The 21,827-nt window shown below is 41.3% G+C and overlaps 1 protein-coding gene across 1 annotated transcript in view; it reads right to left on the bottom strand.

Annotated features, from left to right (window-relative positions):
• Positions 1–21,827, bottom strand: part of LOC121001848 (cadherin-9-like) — a 339,856-nt gene that overhangs the window by 1,727 nt on the left and 316,302 nt on the right. The window lies entirely within an intron of this gene.

Genomic DNA, 21,827 nt, shown 5'->3' with positions numbered 1-21,827 from the left:
ATGACCATTCCTCTTTATTTTCAGACACAAAACAAGGTATGACTCTAGGTTTTGCTTGGTGCGTTCGGTCTGACCGTTCGACTATGGATGGAAGGCAAATGTACCCCAAGATGAGAACAAAAATCTCTCCAGACTTTAGAAATAAACTTGATTCCCCACTCCGAAACAACATCAGAAGGGACCCTGTGAAGCTTCACAATTTCACTGATAAAAACCCTGAGCCAGGGTTTTGGCATTTGGCAGCATGGGTAAGGCAATGCAATGCACCATTTTACTGAACCTGTCTACTACTACCAGGATAAAAGTTTTACCTGCAGATACAGGTGGATAAGTTACAAAATCTATTCACAGGTGTGTCCACAATCTGTTGGGAATGACCAGTGGCAACAGAGACCTCGCCGGACAAGTATGAGTGACTTTAGCACATGCACAGGTCGTACAGGTAGACATAAAATCAATGACATCCTGGTGAAAACTCGCCCACCAAAAACTATGAGACAATAGATCTGAGGTTGCCCAAATACCTGGGTGCCCAAAAAGTACAGAGTTATGGTGTTCTTTTAATATTTCAAGGTGCAAATTCAAAAGGCATAAACAACTTTCCTGGGGGCAGCAGACCGGGGTGTCCCCCTGATCTTCCAACACCATCCCCTCCAGATCTGAGTGTAACGCAGAGAAAACTAGAGATGAGCGGATCAAAGCTGACGCGATGGAATTCGATCCAAATTTCAGGAATTATTCGATTTGCACCGAATCTGAATTTCCTCATGCTTCGTGGTAACAAATTGCATTTTTTTACTTAAATGGCTGCTGCACATGTTAAGACATGGAGCAAGGAACTAATAGGTAATAGGAGCTATTCTATTACACCTTTCTGCACTAATTGGGGTTACTAAAAGTGATCTATTACTACAGATTTTAGGTTGTATTAAACAGTGGAAAGTGATTTTAAGAGCGACGCCTGTCATCTACATGTCATACTGACTCACAGTATTGTTTCACTACCACAGCAGACTCCCTATGCATGTTACTGCAAGGCACAGTGTTCTACACCACTATACAGGCTCTCTGCAGCCAGAAAATATCTGTTTTGTAATGCAATTTGCAGCAAATAAATTCGGATTAAATCAACAAAATTCGGCAAACCAGACAAATCAAATTTTTTAAAAATTTGCTTACCTCTAGAGACAACCTCCCCCTTTTGTAAAATTGGCACCGAATCGTCAACATCACCCCCTCCATGAAAACTTCGGGATAACGCATCAACTTTGGTATTTTTTGCTCACAGATGATAAGTAATAACAAAATTAAACCTGGTAAAAACAAAGACCACCTAGCTTGTCTAGGGGCAAGACGTTTAGCAGACTCAAGGTATAACAGTTTTTTTTGATCCGTAATTACAGTGACGGGATGAGCTGCCCACTTCAAAAAGTGACGCCATTCCTCAAAAGCTAATTTAATAGCTAAAAGTTCCCTGTTGCCTATATCATAATTCTTCTCAGCTGCTGACAAAGAAAGCACAAGGATGCCATTTACTTGGAGACGGACCCTGGGAGAAACATCAGGCTGGATCAGTATGGGTGCCGAGGTTAAACTCTCCTTCAGAGAGGAAAAGGCTAGTTTAGCAGCGTCAGACCATTTAGAAAAATCTGTCCCCTTCTTTGTCATGTCAGTAAGGGATTTGACAATCGCTGAATAATTCTGAATGAATTTTCTATAGAAATTGGCAAAACCCCAAAAATGCTGCAGAGCTTTTAGGTTCTTGGGAAGATCCCATTCTAGGATTGTGCAGACCTTCTCTGGATCCATACGGAACCACAAATCTGATAGCAGGAATTGTACCTCCTGTATGGCAAATACACATTTCTCCAATTTAGCATATATTTTATTTATCCATAAAATCTGCAACACCTGCCTGACATGTACCTTGTGTGTCTCCAGATCGGATGAATAGATCAAAATATTGTCAAGAAATCTGCCAACAAGATGACAAAAAATATTGTTGACAAAGTGTTGAAAGACAGCAGGAGCATTAGTCAGTCCAAATAGCATGACCAGGTTTTCATAATGCCCCTCAGGAGTGTTAACCGCTGTCTCACACTCATCCACCTCTTTGATGCGAATCAGATTGTAGGCTCCCCTTAAAACTAGCAATCTGATAAAAAAAAATTGGGAATGAGAGGAAGAGGATGGGGGTCTTGGATAGTTATCCAATTTAGTTCACGAAAATCTAAGCAAGGACACAGGCCCCCATCTTTATTCTTCACAAAGAAGAACTCTGCAGCCACGGGTGAAGAAGAGGGTCTGATATGTCCTTTAGCCAGAATCTCGGAAATATAGACATTCATGGCTTATCTTTCGGGGTATAAGAGAGAGAGAAAGTTTTGAGGGTAAGACAGATCTGTTGGAAGGGATTCCACTAGATCTGAAAAACTTGAGGCGCCTCGGGTTTGTAGGAGTGGGATGGAAAGGAAGTAAAGCTCTAAATACTAGAGGCTGCTCGGGGTTTGTCAGGTCGACAAGAGTGTCTGCCTGTAAAGGATATGGGAGTGTGCCTGCCAAACTAGGGGGACTGGTGGGTAATGGTACCATCCCAGTCTCGCCTGTTCTTGGAGAAACCCTTTTTAGCGCCAATAGTGGTAGGTCAGTGTCAAGCTACTCAGGTATATAGTGGGTCTTACATCAACATAACATTTGTAAAAGAGTATAATAAAAGATGTGTGGATATATATAAAACTAAAAATAATAATTATAATATACAGGATAAAAAATATATATAAAAGATTATACACACAGATAGGAACACTACATTCTGTCTCAAGTGCCTAAGAGACCGTATTCTGCAGTGTCATACACGATATAGTGTGGTGTAGTAGGGCGAATTGGTTATATCAAATAGGTAAAATCTGTTTAAAAGAATATGAGTACATATAATAAAATACTGTAGTATTGTAGGTTCATTTACTCACTTCACGAGGGGGGCGGTTTACCAGGATAAGCATAATACACCTATAAACCAAACACCCCCCCAGCCTGGATCGCTTTTAGAGTTTTAACGGATGAAGGCAGCCAATCACACGGGTGCTTCTCTTCAAAGGTCTTTATTGCAATACATGTAAAAATCCGGCTCAACGCGTTTCGGGACAGGCACGTCCCTTCATCAGGATCAATATTTTCTCTGTCTATGGTCACAGGTATTTATGCTCTAGGTTTATTGTTAAAATGGCGCCGAATTGGCAAAAAGGCACCAAAAAAATGGAAAAAGGGCGCCAAAACACTGTCAGGGGATCAGAAAGAAAGCCTCCAACCCAGACCAAAAGCAACAAAAGAAACCCCCTTCAGACCAGGGTTAATCACAAGATACAGTAAAAATCACCAAACAATCAGACATATTTTAACCAAACACTGGTCCGTACTACTCAAAGACCCCATACTAGGTAAAGAAATACCAAAAACACCAAGACTCACCTTCCGAAGAGCCAAAACCCAAAAAAAAATTCTAGCCCCATCATGCCCAAACACACCCCAAAAACAACAGAACAGACAAAAAATAACAAACACCAGAATTCAAGGGATTGTGGCACGAAAAAATTTAAATGCTGCCAAATGAAAAAAACAGCAGGTAGAGAGATGGACATCCCACATCCCATAGGCAAAATTTAATTCCTACAACAAATGACATGTGCAAGCAGAAACGTCATCTACCTACTTCAATGTCCCTGTAACATGTACTATGTAGGCCGAACGACACAAACGCTGAGAGAGCCGATGAATGAACATAGATCAAACATAAAAAGAAAAATTCCAACACACAGCGTATCGTGCCATTTCGCACTAGGGCATGAAGGCAACCCCCTCGATCTAAAAGTCACAACCCTAGAGAAAACCCCTTCCTACCAACAACTCTGTAGGAAGGAAATGTTCTGGATTTTCTAACTCAACACCCTCACTCCATTTGGCCTTAATGAAACACTAGAACACGCCAACTACTAATTATCAATTATCGCTAAAGTCACATCTAATACCCAAAAAAGACCCCCATTATTCTCCCCCCCCTATTCCCTCCGGAGCCCAAAAAGAACCCCTTCTCCGCTCACTCTCCCCCCCCCTTTTTTCCCCCTCGCTCCCCCTCCCCAGCCCCATATTGCCAAGCTAACATACATGTCCCATCCAAACCGCTGGACGCATTTAGACCGAAACATCTAATAAACCTCCAAAAAAGTAGAAAAATAGGAACATAAAAAGGTTGAGCATTATATTATAACTGAAAAACTGAAAAACAGTGAAGGAAGTGGATTATATAAAATAAATATATACACTGCTCAAAAAAATAAAGGGAACACAAAAATAACACATTCTAGATCTGAATTAATTAAATATTCTTCTGAAATACTTTGTTCTTTACATAGTTGAATGTGCTGACAACCAAATCACACAAAAAAAAAATGGAAATCAAATTTTTCAAACCTTGGAGGTCTGGATTTGGAGTCACACTCAAAATTAAAGTGGAAAAACACACTACAGGCTGATCCAACTTTGATGTAATGTCCTTAAAACAAGTCAAAATGAGGCTCAGTAGTGTGTGTGGCCTCCACGTGCCTGTATGACCTCCCTACAACGCCTGTGCATGCTCCTGGTGAGGTGGCAGACGGTCTCCTGAGGGATCTCCTCCCAGACCTGGACTAAAGCATCTGCCAACTCCTGGACAGTCTGTGGTGCAACGTGACGTTGGTGGATAGAGCGAGACATGATGTCCCAGATGTGCTCAATTGGATTCAGGTCTGGGGAATGGGCGGGCCAGTCCATAGCATCAATGCCTTCGTCTTGCAGGAACTGCTGACACACTCCAGCCACATGAGGTCTAGCATTGTCTTGCATTAGGAGGAACCCAGGGCCAACCGCACCAGCATATGGTCTCACAAGGGGTCTGAGGATCTTATCTCGGTACCTAATGGCAGTCAGGCTACCTCTGGCGAGCACATGGAGGGCTGTGCGGCCCTCCAAAGAAATGCCACCCCACACCATTACTGACCCAATGCCAAACCGGTCAGGCTGGAGGATGTTGCAGGCAGCAGAACATTCTCCACAGTGTCTTGAAACGAGTGGTTATTTCAGTCAACGTTGCTCTTCTATCAGCTTGAATCAGTCGGCCCATTTTCGTCTCACCTCTAGCATCCACAAGTCCACATTGTCTTGACCAGGACCACATCCCTAAATGCATTGAAGCAACTGCCATGTGACAGGGGCATTGCAAAACTGGAGAGAGGCTTAGACCTCACTATGCAGGCACTGACTGGGGTCAGTGAAATGGAGAAGGGCAAGATCATGACTATCCGGTCAGCAGTTGGGTTAATGTAGGAAGACTCGGTAGAGGGAAAAGTGCCAGGGAGGCTAGTCCTGAGCTGGAACACCATAGTAAATATGTCTGTCTGGTTGATCTTAGGGATGAAAGCCCAGGGCCAGCAACACTGCAGCAGGGCATTTCTCCTAGCAACCAGGAGGATGACCGCTGCAGGAAGAATGGGAAAAGGAGTGCATCAAAGGTCAGACAGATACTGGTGATAGGGGACTCTATTATTAGGAGGACAGACAGGGTCATCTGTTGCCGAGACATTGAATGCCGAACAGTGTGTTGTCTTTTGGGTGCTCGGGTTCGGTATATTGCAGATCAGATTGACAGATTGCTGGGTGGGGCTGGGGAAGACCCGGCGGTCATGGTACACTTGCAGCCAAGAAATAATTACTAGAATTGCACAAATAGTCCCACAACATGGACAGTGACATACCAGATGTATTATTCGAATTTGCAATCTCCATTTATTATTTTTTTCAATGCAAAATATCGGCAATATATATTTTTTTGCGTACGCGCATGCGCAAATGCACTATACAGTACCCAAATGCACTATAAAGAAAGTATATTGGTATATAACACCCCGCTTCAATCAGTTTTTTAGGGGGGCGACTGGTATATCACACCAGTAGAAATAGTTTGTTCCAATAACGCTTGTCCCTCTATATACCTGCAGTATCGCAGCAGAACCGCACACAACTGCCGCACAATACAAATGCACTATAATATACTTTCTAACATAGAAAGTATATTATAACATTGTACAAGGAAGCCAATCCATTAGAATATACATAAAGATAAAACGTAACCTTTAATAATTTTACTATGAGGGTCCATTCACAAGTCCGTAATTGTTTTGCGGATCCGCAAAACACGGACACCGGCAATGTGCATTCCGCAATTTGTGGACCGCACATCGCCGGCACTATAATAGAAAATGCCTAATCTTGTCTGCAATTGCGGACAATAATAGGACATATTCTATTTTTTGGCGGAAACGGAAACACAGATGCGGAAGTGCGGATCCGCAAATGCGGATGTGGACAGCACATTCCGGCCCCATTGAACATAAATGGGTCTGCATCCGTTCTGCAAAATTGTGGAACGGATGCAAACCCATTTTGCGGACGTGTGAATGGAAAAGATATCCCTCAAAATGAAAATAAATAAAATTATGAAAGTTAAAGGGGTTCTGCACTTTGTTTTAACTGATGATCTATCCTCTGGATAGATCATCAGCATCTGATCGGTGAGGGGCCGACACCCAGGACCCCCGCCGATCAGCTGTTTGAGAAGGCAGCGGCGCTCCAGCAGCGGCGCAGCCTTCTCACTGTTTTCCACTGGCCCAGTGACATCATGACTAGTATCAACTAGCGTGGGCGGGGCTAAGCTCCATTCAAGTGAACAGATATTAGCCCCGCCCACGCTAGTTGATATTAGTCGTGACGTCACTGGGCCAGTGGTAAACAGCGAGAAGGCCGCGGCGCTGCTGAAGCGCTGCTGCCTTCTCAAACAGCTGATCGGTGGGGGTCCCGGGTGTCGGACCCCCACCGATCTGATGCTGATGATCTATCCAGCGGATAGATCATCAGTTAAAACAAAGTGTAGAACCCCTTTAAGCAAAAATCATAGATGTGTTAGGCAATAACAAGTGCTCGGCGGCACTAAATCAGGTGCTCGGCGGCACCAAATCAGAAACCATATGTCCTACCACAATCCGGGGGGTTCCATTACACATCCATGAATCCCGAAGGAAAAGGAAAAACCATCTATCCCTAGGCTAGATGATGATGTGGTATTGAAGGACAGGGTGGGCAAATAACTGTCCTTGATATTGCCCTACAGGGGGGTGCTATTCTGGCCCTGATAGCCTAACCACAGACCACCCGCCCTAATAAGAGTGACTCCATCCGGAATCTTACCCTATATAAAAATGGCCCTAGTAAGCCCCTAGGCCCCTGACTTCCAGGTGATCACTATATAGATCTATGTGTTTTTGACTCATTATAAAAGTATAAGTATATCGCACCCCTCTGTGTATCACACCTATCGATAGCACACCTATACTAGTCCTTAAAATGACTTTTGTGGCCCTATTAGCTAGCGTTTGGTGTCCCTAACAGCTTGTCCCTGCTCCACACAGCAACCTCTCCCTACACTGGCAAAAAAACTGAATGTAAAATGGCGGCCAGATCAGGTTTATTTATAAGGTAGGGGGTATGTCCATGTGCTGAAATTACTCAATTGGCTGTCCTGTACCACCTGATGGATGTGTCATGGGTCAAAGTTCTTCATAATGTAAAAGAATATGGCGGGCGCAAATTTCTCCATATGTTTGCATGTTCGGCAAATCGCGAACACGCAAAGTTCGCCGCGAAACAACCGCCAGGCGAACCGCAAGGCCATCTCTACTGGAGGCTATGGTACTAGAAGAACACATACTGTAGATGTAGTTGGTGTGGCTAAAACCCCCTAACATCACAGAGGAGATAGAAACGCAACTGTATAACCAAATAGAGTGGGCTACATAGGCTGGGACAGTGGTCATATTAGGAGATTTTTAACTTCCCAGACATTGACTGGGGTCATGGTTCTGCCTCAACCACAAAGTAGAGAAGGTTCCTTAGCTTGCTGCAGGACCACTTTATGGACCAGTTTGTAGGGTCAATACTCTGTTGGATCTGGTAATTTCTAATGATGCAGAGCTTGTTGGAAATTTTACTGTTCGAGAAACACTAGGTAATAGTGACCACAAAATAATTATATTCCCCTTAAACTATAAAAAGCAAACTCTGTCAGGCAGAGCAAAAACACTGAATTTTAAAAAAGATAATTTCCCTGGGTTGAGGGCAGGATTTCAGGGCATAAATTGGGAGCAGCTACTGTCACATAATAATGTCGACGATAAATGGGAGAGCTTTAAGTCTACATTGAGTAGTTGCACTAAAAAAATTATTCCTTTAGGTAACAAGTATAAACGGCTAAAATTAAATCCCCCATTGCTTACAGCTACTGTAAGGCTAATTTCACACTAGCGTTCGGGGCTCCGCTTGTGAGTTCCGTTTGAAGGCTCTCACAAGCGGCCCCGAACGGATCCGTCCAGTCCTAATGCATTCTGAGTGGAGGCGGATCCGCTCAGAATGCATCAGTTTGGCACCGTTTGTCCTCCGCTCCGCTCAGCAGGCGGACCCCTGAACGCAGCTTGCAGCGTTCGGGTGTCCGCCTGGCCGTGCGGAGGCAAACGGATCCGTCCAGACTTACAATTAGGCTACTTTCACACTAGCGTTCGGGTGTCCGCTCGTGAGCTCCGTTTGAAGGGGCTCACAAGCGGCCCCGAACGCATCCGTCTGGCCCTAATGCATTCTCAGTGGAGGCGGATCCACTGAGAATGCATCCGCCCGCCAGCGCTCAGCTCAGTGAGCGGACACCTGAATGCTGCTTGCAGCGTTCGGGTGTCCGCCTGGCCGTGCGGAGGCGTGCGGATCCGTCCAGACTTATAATGGAAGTCAATGGGGACGGATCCGCTTGAAGATGACACAATATGGCTCAATCTTCAAGCGGATCCGCCCCCATTGACTTTCAGTGTAAAGTCTGAACGGATCCGCTCAGGCTACTTTCAGACTTAGAAAATTTTCTAAGTTATAATGCAGACGGATCCGTTCTGAACGGATGCAAACATCTGCATTATCGGAGCGGATCCGTCTGATGAAACATCAGACGGATCCGCTCCGAACGCTAGTGTGAAAGTAGCCTAAGTCAATGGGGACGGATCCGTTTGAAGTTGACACAATATGGCTCAATTTTCAAACGGATCTGTCCCCCATTGACTTTCAATGTAAAGTCAAAACGGATCCGTTTGCATTATCATGAACAAAAAAAACTAAAATATATATATATATATTTTTTTTTTTTGTTCATGCTAATGCAAACGGATCCGTTCTGAACGGATATAAGCGTTTTCATTATAGGTGCGGATCCGTCTGTGCAGATACCAGACGGATCCGCACCTAACGCAGGTGTGAAAGTAGCCTAAAAAATACAAATCTGAGGGGTCAGCTGTAGCATTTAAAGTTTACAAAGGGCTTAATAAAATCTCTAAAAAGTAGATAAAATTTGGAAAAATACTAAATGAACAGCAGATGGCAAAAGAGAGCAAAACAAATCTCCAAGAATTCTTTAAATATATAACTGCTAAAAAAAAACAAGGTCTGAGAAGGTCGGTCACCAAAATAATGGTAAAGGTGGGTTTGTCTCTAAAGATAAGGAAAAGGCAGAGTTACTAAAAAAAAATTTTTTAGCTCTGTATATACAAAAGCAGAAAAAGGAGCTGATATCTGTGGTGTTGGGACTGTTAGTACATCCAGTAATATACATAATTGGCTAACTGTAGATATGGTCCAAGATAAGTTAAATAAGGTAAATGTGAACAAGGCTCTGGGTTCAGATGGATTACACCCGAGAGTGCTTAAAGAGCTTAGTTCAGTCATTGCTGTGCCCCTGTTTCTAATTTTAAAGATTCTCTAGGTATTGGTACAGTGCCTAGTGATTGGCACAAGGCAAATGTGGTGCCCATATTCCAAAAAGGATCAAGTTCCTCCACAGGTAATTATATACTAGTTAGTTTAACTTCTGTTGTGGGAAAAATGTTTGAAGGACTCTTAAGGGACTATATGCAGAGCATGTGACTGTATAATATTATAAGTGATAACCAACATGGGTTTACCAAGGACAGACGTTGTCAGACTAACCTGATTTGTTTTTATGAGGAGGTGAATAGAAGCCTGGACAGAGGGGCGGCTGTGGATATAGTGTTTCTTAAATTTGCAAAGGCTTTTGATACTGTCCCTCATAGATGTTTAATAGATAAATTAAGGTCTATATAGGCTATAGGCTTGGAAAACATAGTTTGAAATTAGATTGAAAAGTGGCTGAAGGACCGTGTCCAGAGAGTTGAGGTCAATGATTCCAATTCAGAATGGTCCTGGGTTATAAGTGGTGTACCCCAAGGTTCAGTGCTCAGTCCTCTATTATTTAATTTATTTATTAATGATATTAGGTACGGGATTAATAGCACCATTTGTATTTTTGCAGATGACACTAAGCTGTGTAGTACTGTGCAGTAGTGATGAGCGGCAAGGACTACGTGTATATTCAAATTTGCAATATTTCACGAATATTTGGGCGAATATTTGTCATATATTCGCAACTTCGAGATTATTTTCTTGTTTGCGAAAAATCGGCAATGTATTATTCGCATTTGTTGATAACATTGTGAAATTACACAGCATTCCCTCTGATGTAGTGTCTGATAGAGGGACTCAATTTGTTTCCAGATTCTGGAAGGCTTTCTGTACTCACCTGGGGATTTGTTTATCCTTCTCTTCGGCTTTTCACCCTCAGTCGAACGAACAAACTGAACGCAGTAACCAGAATCTGGAGACATATATGAGGTGTTTTGTCGCTGAGAATCAGGAGGAGTGGTCCTCATTTTGTTGTTGGCTGAATTTGCTTTTAATAACCGTCGTCAGGAGTCCACTGAGTCACCATTTTTTGGTGCATATGGGTTTCACCCTCAGTTTGGTTCCCTGGGAATAATTCCTCTGGTATTCCTGATGAGGAGAGATTTGCTTCTTCCTTATCATATATCTGGCGGAAAATTCAAATCAATTTAAAAAAGATGGGCGATAGGTATAAACGTATGGCTGACAAGAAACGTGTGCCTGGTCCGGACCTGAATGTGGGTGATTTGGGGTGGTTGTCCACTAAGAACATTAAGTTGAAGCTGCCATCCTGGTAGTTAGGTCCAAGATTTATTGGTCCATACAAGATCTCTGTCATTATTAATCCGTTTTTCTTTTTTTCGCCTTGAACTTCCGCAGGGTTGGAAGTTCCATAATGTCTTCTATAAATCTTTGTTAAAAAGTTATGTGGAACCTGCTGTACCATATTCCTTTCCACCTCCACCTGTCATGGTTGACGGGAATCTGGAGTTTCAAATTTCCAAAATTATTGACTCTTGTGTCCTTCGGGGTTCCCTTCAATACCTCGTTCATTGGAAGGGTCACGGTTCGGAAGAGAGAATGTGGTTCCCGGCGACTGATGTGAATGCCAGTCGGCTGCTAAGGGCTTTTCACAGAGCCCACCCTGATAAAGTTGGTCCTGGGTGCTCGGAGGTCACCCGTAGAAGGGGGGGTACTGTCACCGCCGGCTCTGGGAGAGATCTTAGAGGGTCAGATAGATGGAAGACTCAGGAGTCGATCTGACAGATCTCTATTGTTTTCATTGTTGCTGACAGGTTTCCACCCCTTTGCAGATGTTGCTCATTATCAGTCAGGTTACCACTTTATATGTTCTGCCTTTCACTGGTTTCCCTGCAGCTAATAGTTCTTCTGAGGAGTGCTCTGCTTGTGTCGTGATTCTCCTGTTCCAGTTGCTTCTCAAGATAAGTCCTTTCCCTTTTCTTGTTGTGTCTGTCCTGACTAGGCTTCAGGGAGACACTGGCTCCTTCAGGTTGGAAGGAGCTGGTTGCCTCTTTCCCTGTTCTCTAAGCTGAGGGTTTGGTGCAGTGTGTCAGCAGCCTTAGGTTCTCGTGCATGTGTATTTCTACCTTTGAGACTTGCACATGTGGTTAGCAGCTTAGGGAGAGAGTCAGGGTTTGCTAGGTGGTGACCTCTTTATTCCCTAGGCTTGGGGCCTAGTCTGTAGTTGTTTTGTTGTTGTTCCCTTTGGTTGTCTTTCCTTCCCCGTACCACCCGTGACAGTGCCACTTTAGCAGGAGGTAGGGGACTAGGGGCCCATCTTGCACAGGGGCCCACCAGGGGATTCATCTGTTCCCCTTTGGGTCAGTTTGAGCCTGAATAAGGTGATTTATTAGGAAAAAGCTCTATGCGTATTGGGGAGTATGCAGTATCTAAAATCCCCTTCTTTAGGAGCAATAGACATGAACAAACACTGTAAAACACACATTTAAATAGTTATACAAAAGTAGCACATGGCAAATCACATGACATTTGTGTTCATTTCCAGTCATGTGACCTCTAAACCGGAAGTACGTTCCATATTTCATTAGTGGAACGCATGATAAATATAAATATAACCTGTAAAATAAGTAAACATGCACTATAAAATGTTGGTCAGAATAAAAATAGTGCTGTGCCAAACCTATTATACTCTATTGAGCCAGCAGTATGAGAAAATAATTACCATATCATGCGGGAAACCAAGAGGTCCAGACCGGAAGGAAACGGCCCTTCACTTCCGGTGTGCGCTCCAGCATGGAGTGTACTGGAATATATCCTATTCCATGAGGCAGAGCGTTCTATCACAGAAAGCATTGCCAGGTTGAGGGCGGTGTGTGTCAGAATGGAATGCACTGCTCCATTAGAAAGAAAAGAAGGGCCGCACGGGATATTTCGAAAGGTAATGTGCAGCAATTGTACCTTAACCACTTCCAGACCGGACCATTTACACCCTTCTTGACTAGGCCTAATTTTGAAAATCTGACATGTGTCACTTTAGTGATATCTTTGGAACACTTTTAGTTATCCAAGCCATTCTGAGATTGTTTTCTCGTGACACATTGAACTTCATGATAGTCATAAATTTGAGTCAATATATTTTACCTTTATTTATGAAAAAATCCCAAATTTACCAAATTTTTTTAAAAATTAGCAATTTTCTACATTTCTATTTCTCTGCTTTTAGAACAAAGTGATACCTCATAAAATATTTATTATTTAACATTCCCCATATGTCTACCTTATGTTGGCATCATTTTGTAATTGTCATTTTATTCTTTTAGGACATTAGAAGGCTTCGAATTTTAGAAGCAATTCTTAAAAAAAAGAAGATTTTTCAAACCCACTTTTTAAAGACCAGTTCTGGTGTGAAGTCACTTTGTGGGGCTTACATAGTGGAAACTCCCCATAAATAACCCCTATGTAGAAACTACACCCCTCAAGTTACTCAAAACTGATTTCACAAACTTTGTTAACCCTTTAGGTCTTCCACAAGAATTCAAAGAAAATGGAGATCAAATTTCAAAATTTCACTTTTTGGGCAGATTTTCCATGTTATTCCATTTTTTTCATTAACACATCGAGGGTTAACAGCCAAGCAAAACTCAATATTTATTACCCTGATTCTGCGGTTTACAGTAACACCCCACATGTGGTCGTAAACTGATGTAAGGGCACACAGAAGAAATGGAGCGCCATATGGTTTTTGGAAGGCAGATTTTGCTGGACTGGTATTTAGATCCCATGTCCCATTTGAATCCCCGCTGATGCACCCTTAGGCTGCATTCACATGTCCGTGGAACACGGTCTGTGTGATACCGGCCTGGATTTCTTCAGAGTGCAGAAGCGCACGGCGTCATTGGTTGCTATGACGCCGTGCGCTTCCTGCTGCCGCCGCTGTACAGTGATACACTGGTATAGATCATACCAGTGCACTACTGTAGTGCAGCGGCAGCAGGAAGCGCACGGCATCATAGCAACCAATGACGCCGTGCGCTCCTGCACTCTGAATAAATCCAGGCAGGTATCACACGAACCGTGTTCCACGGACGTGTGAATGCAGCCTTACAGTAGAAACTCCCAAAAAGTGACCCCATTTTGGAAATTAGGGGATAAGGTGCCAGTTTTATTTCTACTATTTTGGGGTACATATGATATTAATTGCTCTATATTATGTTTTTTGTGAGGCAAGATAACTAAAAAATAGCTGTTTTGGGACTGTTTTTATTTTTTACAACATTCATCTGACAGGTTAGATAATCTGCTATTTTTATAGAGCAGGTTGTTACAGATGCAATGATATCAAACATGTCTACTTTCTTTGTTTGTTTTAGGTATACACCACTGAGGAAGGGGCTAGAAAAAGACCCCGAAACGCGTCTGGTTACTCTAAGACCCGCACATCAGCTGATGAACACGTCTTGACCCCCATATCCTGGAATTGGATCTTCACCCTGTCGAATTTTCGACTCTCTGGCATACAGCGAACATTCTGACCAAAAATCAACTGGGTCCTGATAGACGCAAAATTTTACCTACATATTCGTTATACCTGAAAAAGCTGGGAAGACCACTGGAAAATATCTATATCGGGGACTGCAAAATCGCCTGGACCGCTCCAGCTGAACCACCGTAATCAGGTACCGCCAGATCTGACACCATCAGCCACGTGGGACGCCACTGTGTGCTCTAGTCAGACGGCAATCAAAAGTGTAATCATTGTATGCCATTTAGGGGATATATGTCGAATATGCTTAATTAATCAAATAGAATTTATCAAACTTTGTCTGGACATCGATTCAAATAAACACAGAGCACTTTATTGACAAACATTTATTGATTTTTCAGAATACCGATTTTTCAGAACATCGAATTTCAATTGATCATATTCATCTGTAAGGGTTCCATATGCCATTTGGAGTCTCTCATAGCACCCTCTATCATTGCATTTTACATATCCTATGTAATTTTACTGTATGTTTAGATACTTATGATGCTGCTTTTATTTAGAATTGTTCTTAATTAGACTGCTACCCACAGTTTTTTTTTTTTTTTTTTTTTTTTTTTTTTTAGATGTTACTGTTTTAGCTTCACATTTTCATTGTTGTATCTGCATCAGGTGTAATAAATATTGTCACTATTACCTACCTTGTCCGTATCTCTGTGTGGTCCAGGTGGAGAGTGCTCAGCCTTTCTACATTTTTCATACTCCTATTTTCTATATGACTGGGTGAGTCATAAGGCTTGGCAGCACCTATCCATATCTATAAACGGAGTGAGCCACCATATCTTTTACCTAGGTTAGATAATCTGCTATTTTTATAGAGCAGGTTGTTACAGATGCAATGATATCAAACATGTCTACTTTCTTTGTTTGTTTTAGGTTTACATAATAAAGCATTTTTAAATAAAATTATGTTTTTGTGTCTCCATATTCTGAATGCCATATATTTATTTATTTTTTCTGCCGATCGTCTTGTGCAGGGGCTCGTTTTTTGCAGGAAGAGTTGACATTTTTATTGGTACCATGTTTGAGTACATATAATTTTTTGATCATTCATTATTACACTTTATGGGGCAAGGTGACCAAAATCTTGTTTGTGTTGTTTTAGCACAGTTTTTATTTATTTATTTTTAAAGCGTTCACCTAAGGGGTTAGGTCATGTGATATTTTTATAGAGCAGATCTTTACAGACGTGGCAACACCTAATATGTATACTTTTTATTATTGATTTAGGTTTTACACAATAGTAGCATTTTTTAAACAAACAATGTTTTAGTGTCTCCATAGTCTGAGAGTCATAGCTTTTTTATTTTTTGACTGATTGTCTAAGTTAGGATCTCATTTTTGTGGGATGAAGTGACAGTTTTATTGGTACTATTTTGGGGGGCATACGCCTTTTTGATCGCTTGGTGTTGCACTTTATGTGATGTTAGGTGACAAAAAATAGCTTTTTTTACATTGTTTTTATTCTTATTTTTTTACGGTGTTTATCTGAGGGGTTAGGTAATGTGATATTTTTATAGAGCAGATTGTTATGGATGCAGCAATACCTAATATGTATACTTTTTTTTAAAATTTCACTTTTACACAATAATAGCAGTTTTGAAGTAAAAAAAAAATCATATTGTAGTATCTCTATTGTCTGAGTCATATTTTGAAAAATTTTTTTGAGCGATTGTCTTATGTAGGGTCTCATTTTTTTGCGGGATGATGTGTCGGTTTGATTGGTACTATTTTGGGGGGCATATGCCTTTTTGATCGCTTGGTGTTGCAATTTTTGTGATGTAAGGTGACAAAAAATGGCTTTTGGCAGTGTTTTTTTTTACATTGTTTACCTGAGGGGTTAGGTAATGTGATATTTTTTTAGAGCTTGTTGTTACGGATGCGGCAATACCTAATATATATGCTTTTTTCATTTTAACTTTTACATAATAGCATTTTTTAAACAAAAAATGATGTTTTAATGTCTCCATGTTCTGAAAGCTATAGTTTTTTTTAAACGATTTTCTTATATGGGGCTCAATTCTTGCGGGATGAGGTGACTGTTATATTGGTACCATTTTTGGGCACTTTTTGTGATGTAAAGTGATAAAAAAAAAATTTACACAGTTTTTATTATTATTTTTTATGGTCTTTATCGGACAGGGTGGATCATGTGATGTATTTATAGAGCCAGCCATCACGGACGCGGAAATACCAAATATGTCTATTTTTATTTATTTTTTCTATTTTTAACATTTTTTTCAATTACTTAATTGGGGATTTATTTATTTTTACATGTGAAACTTTTATTTTATTTTTTATAAAACACTTTATTTTTTTATTTTACAATTCAGACCTGCGGATTGCTGCTTTTACCTGCGGGGAAGTATACATATTAGGTATCTATGCGTCCGTATCGACTGGCTCTATAAACATATCACATAACCTAACACCTCAGATTAACACCATAAAAAATAAAAACTGTGCTAAATAAACCATTTTTTGTCACCTTATATCACAAAAAGTGTAATAGCAAGCGATCAAAAAGTCATATGCACCCCAAAATAGTGCCAATCAAACCATCAGCTCATCCCGCAAAAAATGAGACCCTACCTAAGATAATCGCCCAAAAACTGAAAAAAAACTATGGCTCTCAGATTATGGAGACACTAAAACATGATTTTTTTTTTTTCAAAAATGATATTATTGTGTAAAACTTACATAAATTAAAAAAAAGTATACATATTAGGTATCGCCGCATCTGTATCGATCGGCTCTATAAAAATATCACATGACCTAACCCCTCTGATGAACACCGTAAAAAATGTAAAATAAAAACTGTGCTAAATAAAAAAAAATGTCACCTTCCATCACAAAAAGTGTAATAGCAAGCGATCAAAAAAAGTCACACGCACCCCAAAATAGTGCCAATAAAACCGTCATCTCATCCCACAAAAATCATACCCTACCCAAGGTAATCGCCCAAAAACTGAAAAAATTATGGCTCTCAGACTATGGAAACACTAAAACATGATTTTTTTTGCTTCAAAACTGTGTAAAACTTACCTAATATGTATACTTTTTTTTATTTATGTATCGCCGCAATTGTAACAACCTGGTCTATAAACATATCACATGATCTAACCTGACAGATGAATGTTATAAATAACAAAAAATAAAAACGGTGCCAAAACAGCTATTTCTTGTTATCTTGCCTCACAAAAAGTGTAATATAGAGCAACCATAAATCATTTGTACCCTAAACTAGTACCAACAATGCTGCCACCCTATCCCGTAGTTTCTAAAATGTGGACACTTTTTTGGAGTTTCTACACTAGGGGTGCATCAGGGGGGCTTCAAATGGGACATGGTGTCAAAAAAACCAGTCTAGCAAAATCTGCCTTCCAAAAACCATATGGCATTCCTTTCCTTCTGCGCCCTGCAGTGTGCCCATACAGCAGTTTACGACCATATATGGGGTGTTTATGTAAACTGCAGAATCAGGACCATAAATATTGAGTTTTGTTTGGCTGTTAAGCCTTGCTTTGTTACTGCGAAAAATTGATCAAAATTGAACATTTGCCAAAAAATTTAAATTCTGAAATTTCATCTCCATTTGCCAATAACTCTTGTGGAACACCTAAAGGGTTAACAACGTTTGTAAAATCTGTTTTGAATACCTTGAGGGTGTAGTTTCTTAGATGGGGTCACTTTTATGGAGTTTCTACTCTAGGGTTGTTGCATCAGGGGGGCTTCAAATGGGACATGGTGTCAAAAAAACCAGTCCAGCAAAATCTGCCTTCCAAAAACCGTATGGCATTCCTTTCCTTCTGCACCCTGCCGTGTGCCCGTACAGCGGTTTACAACCACATATGGGGTGTTTCTGTAAACTACAGAATCAGGGCCATAAATATTGAGTTTGGTTTGGCTGTTAACCCTTGCTTTGTTACTGGGAAAAATGTATTAAAATGGAAAATCTGCCAAAAAATTGAAATTTTGAAATTGTATCTCTATTTTCCATTAATTCTTGTGGAACACCTAAAGGGTTAACAAGGTTTGTAAAATCAGTTTTGAATACCTTGAGGGGTGTAGTTTATAGAATGGGGTCATTTTTGGGTGGTTTCTATTATGTAAGCCTCGCAAAGTGACTTCAGACCTGAACTGGTCCCTAAAAATTGGGTTTTTGAAAATTTCAGAAATATTTCAAGATTTGCTTCTTTAATTTCTAAGCCTTGTAACATCCCCAGAAAATAAAATATCATTCCCAAAAGGATCCAAACATGAAGTAGACATATGATGAATGTAAAGTAATAACTATTTTTGGAGGTATTACTATGTATTATAGAAGTAGAGAAATTTAAACTTGGAAATTTGCAATTTTTTAAATTTTTTGGGTAAATTTGGTATTTTTTTATAAATAAAAATTATTTTTTTTTTACTTCATTTTACCAGTGTCATGAAGTACAATATGTGACGAAAAAACAATCTCAGAATGACCTGGATAAGTCAAAGCGTTTTACAGTTATCACCACTTAGGCCTCTTTCACATGGGCGTTGCGGAAAAATGCGCGGGTGCGTTGCGGGAACACCCGCGATTTTTCCGCGCGAGTGCAATACATTGTAATGCGTTTTGCACTCGCGTGAGAAAAATCGTGCGTGTTTGGTACCCAAACCCGAACTTCTTCACAGAAGTTCGGGCTTGGGATCGGTGTTCTGTGGATTGTATTCTGAATACAGAATGAAAAGTAAAATAGCACTGGAGGGGTTAAAAAAATAAAAAATAATTTTACTCACCTTAATCCACTTGATAGCGCAGCCGGCATCTGCTTCTGTATTCTTTTCTTTAGGACCTGGCTAAAGGACCTTCGATGACGTCACTCCGGTCATCACATGGTACGTCACATGATCTTTTACCATGGTGAATCACCATGGTAAAAGATCATGTGACGTACCATGTGATGACCGGAGTGACGTCATCCCAGGTCCTTAAACTATAGTTAATGCTCTCCACAGGTCCTATACAGTAAAAGAGTCAGACGGAGATGCCCGCATCGCGAGCAAGTGGATTAAGGTGAGTTAAATGATTTTTTATTTTTTTTAACCCCCTCCAGCCCTGTTTTACTTAGCATTCAGTATTCAGAATGCTATTATTTTCCCTTATAACCATGTTATAAGGGAAAATAATAAGGTTCGGGTCTCCATCCCGATCGTCTCCTAGCAACCGTGCGTGAAAATCGCACCGCATCCGCACTTGCTTGCGGATGCTTGCGATTTTCACGCAACCCCATTCATTTCTATGGGGCCTGCGTTACGTGAAAAACGCACAAAGAGGAGCATGCTGCGATTTTCACGCAACGCAAAAGTGATGCGTGAAAATCACCGCTCGTGTGCACAGCCCCATAGAAATGAATGGGTCAGTATTCAGTGCGGGTTCAATGCGGTCACCTCCCGCATCGCATCCGCGCGGAATACTCGCTCGTGTGAAAGGGGCCTTAAAGTGACACTGGTCAGATTTGCAAAAAATGGGTAAAATAGGGCTGAGTCCTTAAGGGGTTAAGGTACTAACGGTTAATATTTGAACAATATTGATTTAATTGTTCTCTTAGCGATTGTGTTGTGCGGCCAATATATTAGAGACCGCAGGGGTATTGTAGCATATATATATTGGTACTTCAGCCCCAGTTCATATGGTGTTTCAATCCGATGTTTTCTTCCGTATTAGTTATCAATACCTCATCCATATTATGAGAGATAGTGTCACAGCACTTGCAGTGTCTTGAGCCAAACCTATATGAACCTACATTCGTCCAAAATTTATGCAAGCTCTATCCAGGTCTCTAAGATTTTTGGACATGATGGAGCTAGCAGATTGTTTTTACGTGTGGGCATTACGGAAAGTGACAGATGGTCGGTTGGGTAGATCATTACCTAAAATGGGGTACTTGCTAAGGATGGACCAATGTTTTCCTATTATTGGTTTAATTAAACTGTGATCTGACTTGTATTGGGTGATAAAATTGGAGCAATATATTCCATTATTTTATTTTATTTATTTTCTTTTATCACAAAATACAGTTCAGATAATCAGGTACAATTTCTGCCCATTACTTTTATAATGATTCAATGTGGTTCTTTTCTTTCCATTGGGCTTTCTAACAGGGCGGTGCGGTCCACAGAGCAGTGCGTTCCATTCTGACTCGCACCGCCCTCAACATGGTTGTGCGTTCTGGTAGAATGCTCTCACTCATGGAGTATGATATATTTCAATGCGCTTCACGCTGGAGCGCACACCGGAAGTGAAGGGCAGTTTCCTTCCGGTCCGGACCTCTTGGTCTCCTGCATAATATGTTTACTTATCGTATTTTTCGCCCTATAAGACGCACCTGCCCATGAGACGCATCTAGGTTTTCGAGGAGGAAAATAAGAAAACAAATATTTTGAATCAAAAGATGTGCTTTTGGTGGGTTTTGAACTAATGGTCTGTGGATGACACTATTATGGGGGGATCTGGGGATCTGTGGATGATGCACTGTTATGGGAATCTGTGGATGATGCACTGTTATGGAGGATCTGTGGATGACAGTGTTATGGAGGATCTGTGGATGACAGTGTTATGGGGATCTGTGGATGACACTGTTATGGGGATCTTTGGATGGCACTGTTATGGGGGGCATCTGTGGATGGCACTGTTATTGGGGGCATCTGTGGATGTCACTGTTATGGGGGATCTGTGAATGGCACTGTTATCGGGGCATCTGTGGATGGCACTGTTATGGGGGCATCTGTGGATGGCACTGTTATGGGGGCATATGTGGATGACACTGGTATGGGGGGAATCTGTGGATGACACATACCGTATATAGCATCTTATGGTATATATGTGTCATCCACAGAGTTCCCCCATAACAGTGTCCTTGTGTACGGTAAATAGTGACCACAATACAGGTGGTGGAGGCAGACAACTGGTGTTGAAATCTCGGCGGGGCCCAAGCACCAGGCCCAAGCACACACCAGTATTTATATGTAAACTGTAGACAATAAATATGTAAACTGTAGGCAATCCATATGTAAACTGCAAGGTAGCGCAATCCACATAGTACTCACTATGAAACTCCAGTACTAGCAGGCACTGCAGTCTGGCAGGTCACTCACTTCCTCACGCGCCTGTTCCACCTGCTTCATTAATAAAGTGCGAGGAGCTTGCGCGTGAGGAAGTGAGTGACTCACCAGCCTTCAGCTGGCGATGTGTCAGTGTTAGTGAAGTAAAAATGTCAGCATTCGCCCCTAAAGACGAAGGGGCAATTCCCCCCCACTTTTGGGGGAAAAAAGTGCATCTACCTATTCTTTCCTTGTTGTTTCCCAATAGCATCCTTAGTACAGCTAGATTAATGGCTTGTATCTGCCATAGTTTTTGGGCAGACACAGCTATAACACATGCTATGAGAAGGTATGCTGAGAACGGAATGGTGTG

Source organism: Bufo bufo, chromosome 5, assembly GCF_905171765.1.
Source record: "Bufo bufo chromosome 5, aBufBuf1.1, whole genome shotgun sequence".
NCBI lineage: Eukaryota > Metazoa > Chordata > Amphibia > Anura > Bufonidae > Bufo > Bufo bufo.
The sequence above is the reverse complement of the archived record's forward strand: the minus strand, read 5'-3'. Positions and strand labels throughout refer to the sequence as shown.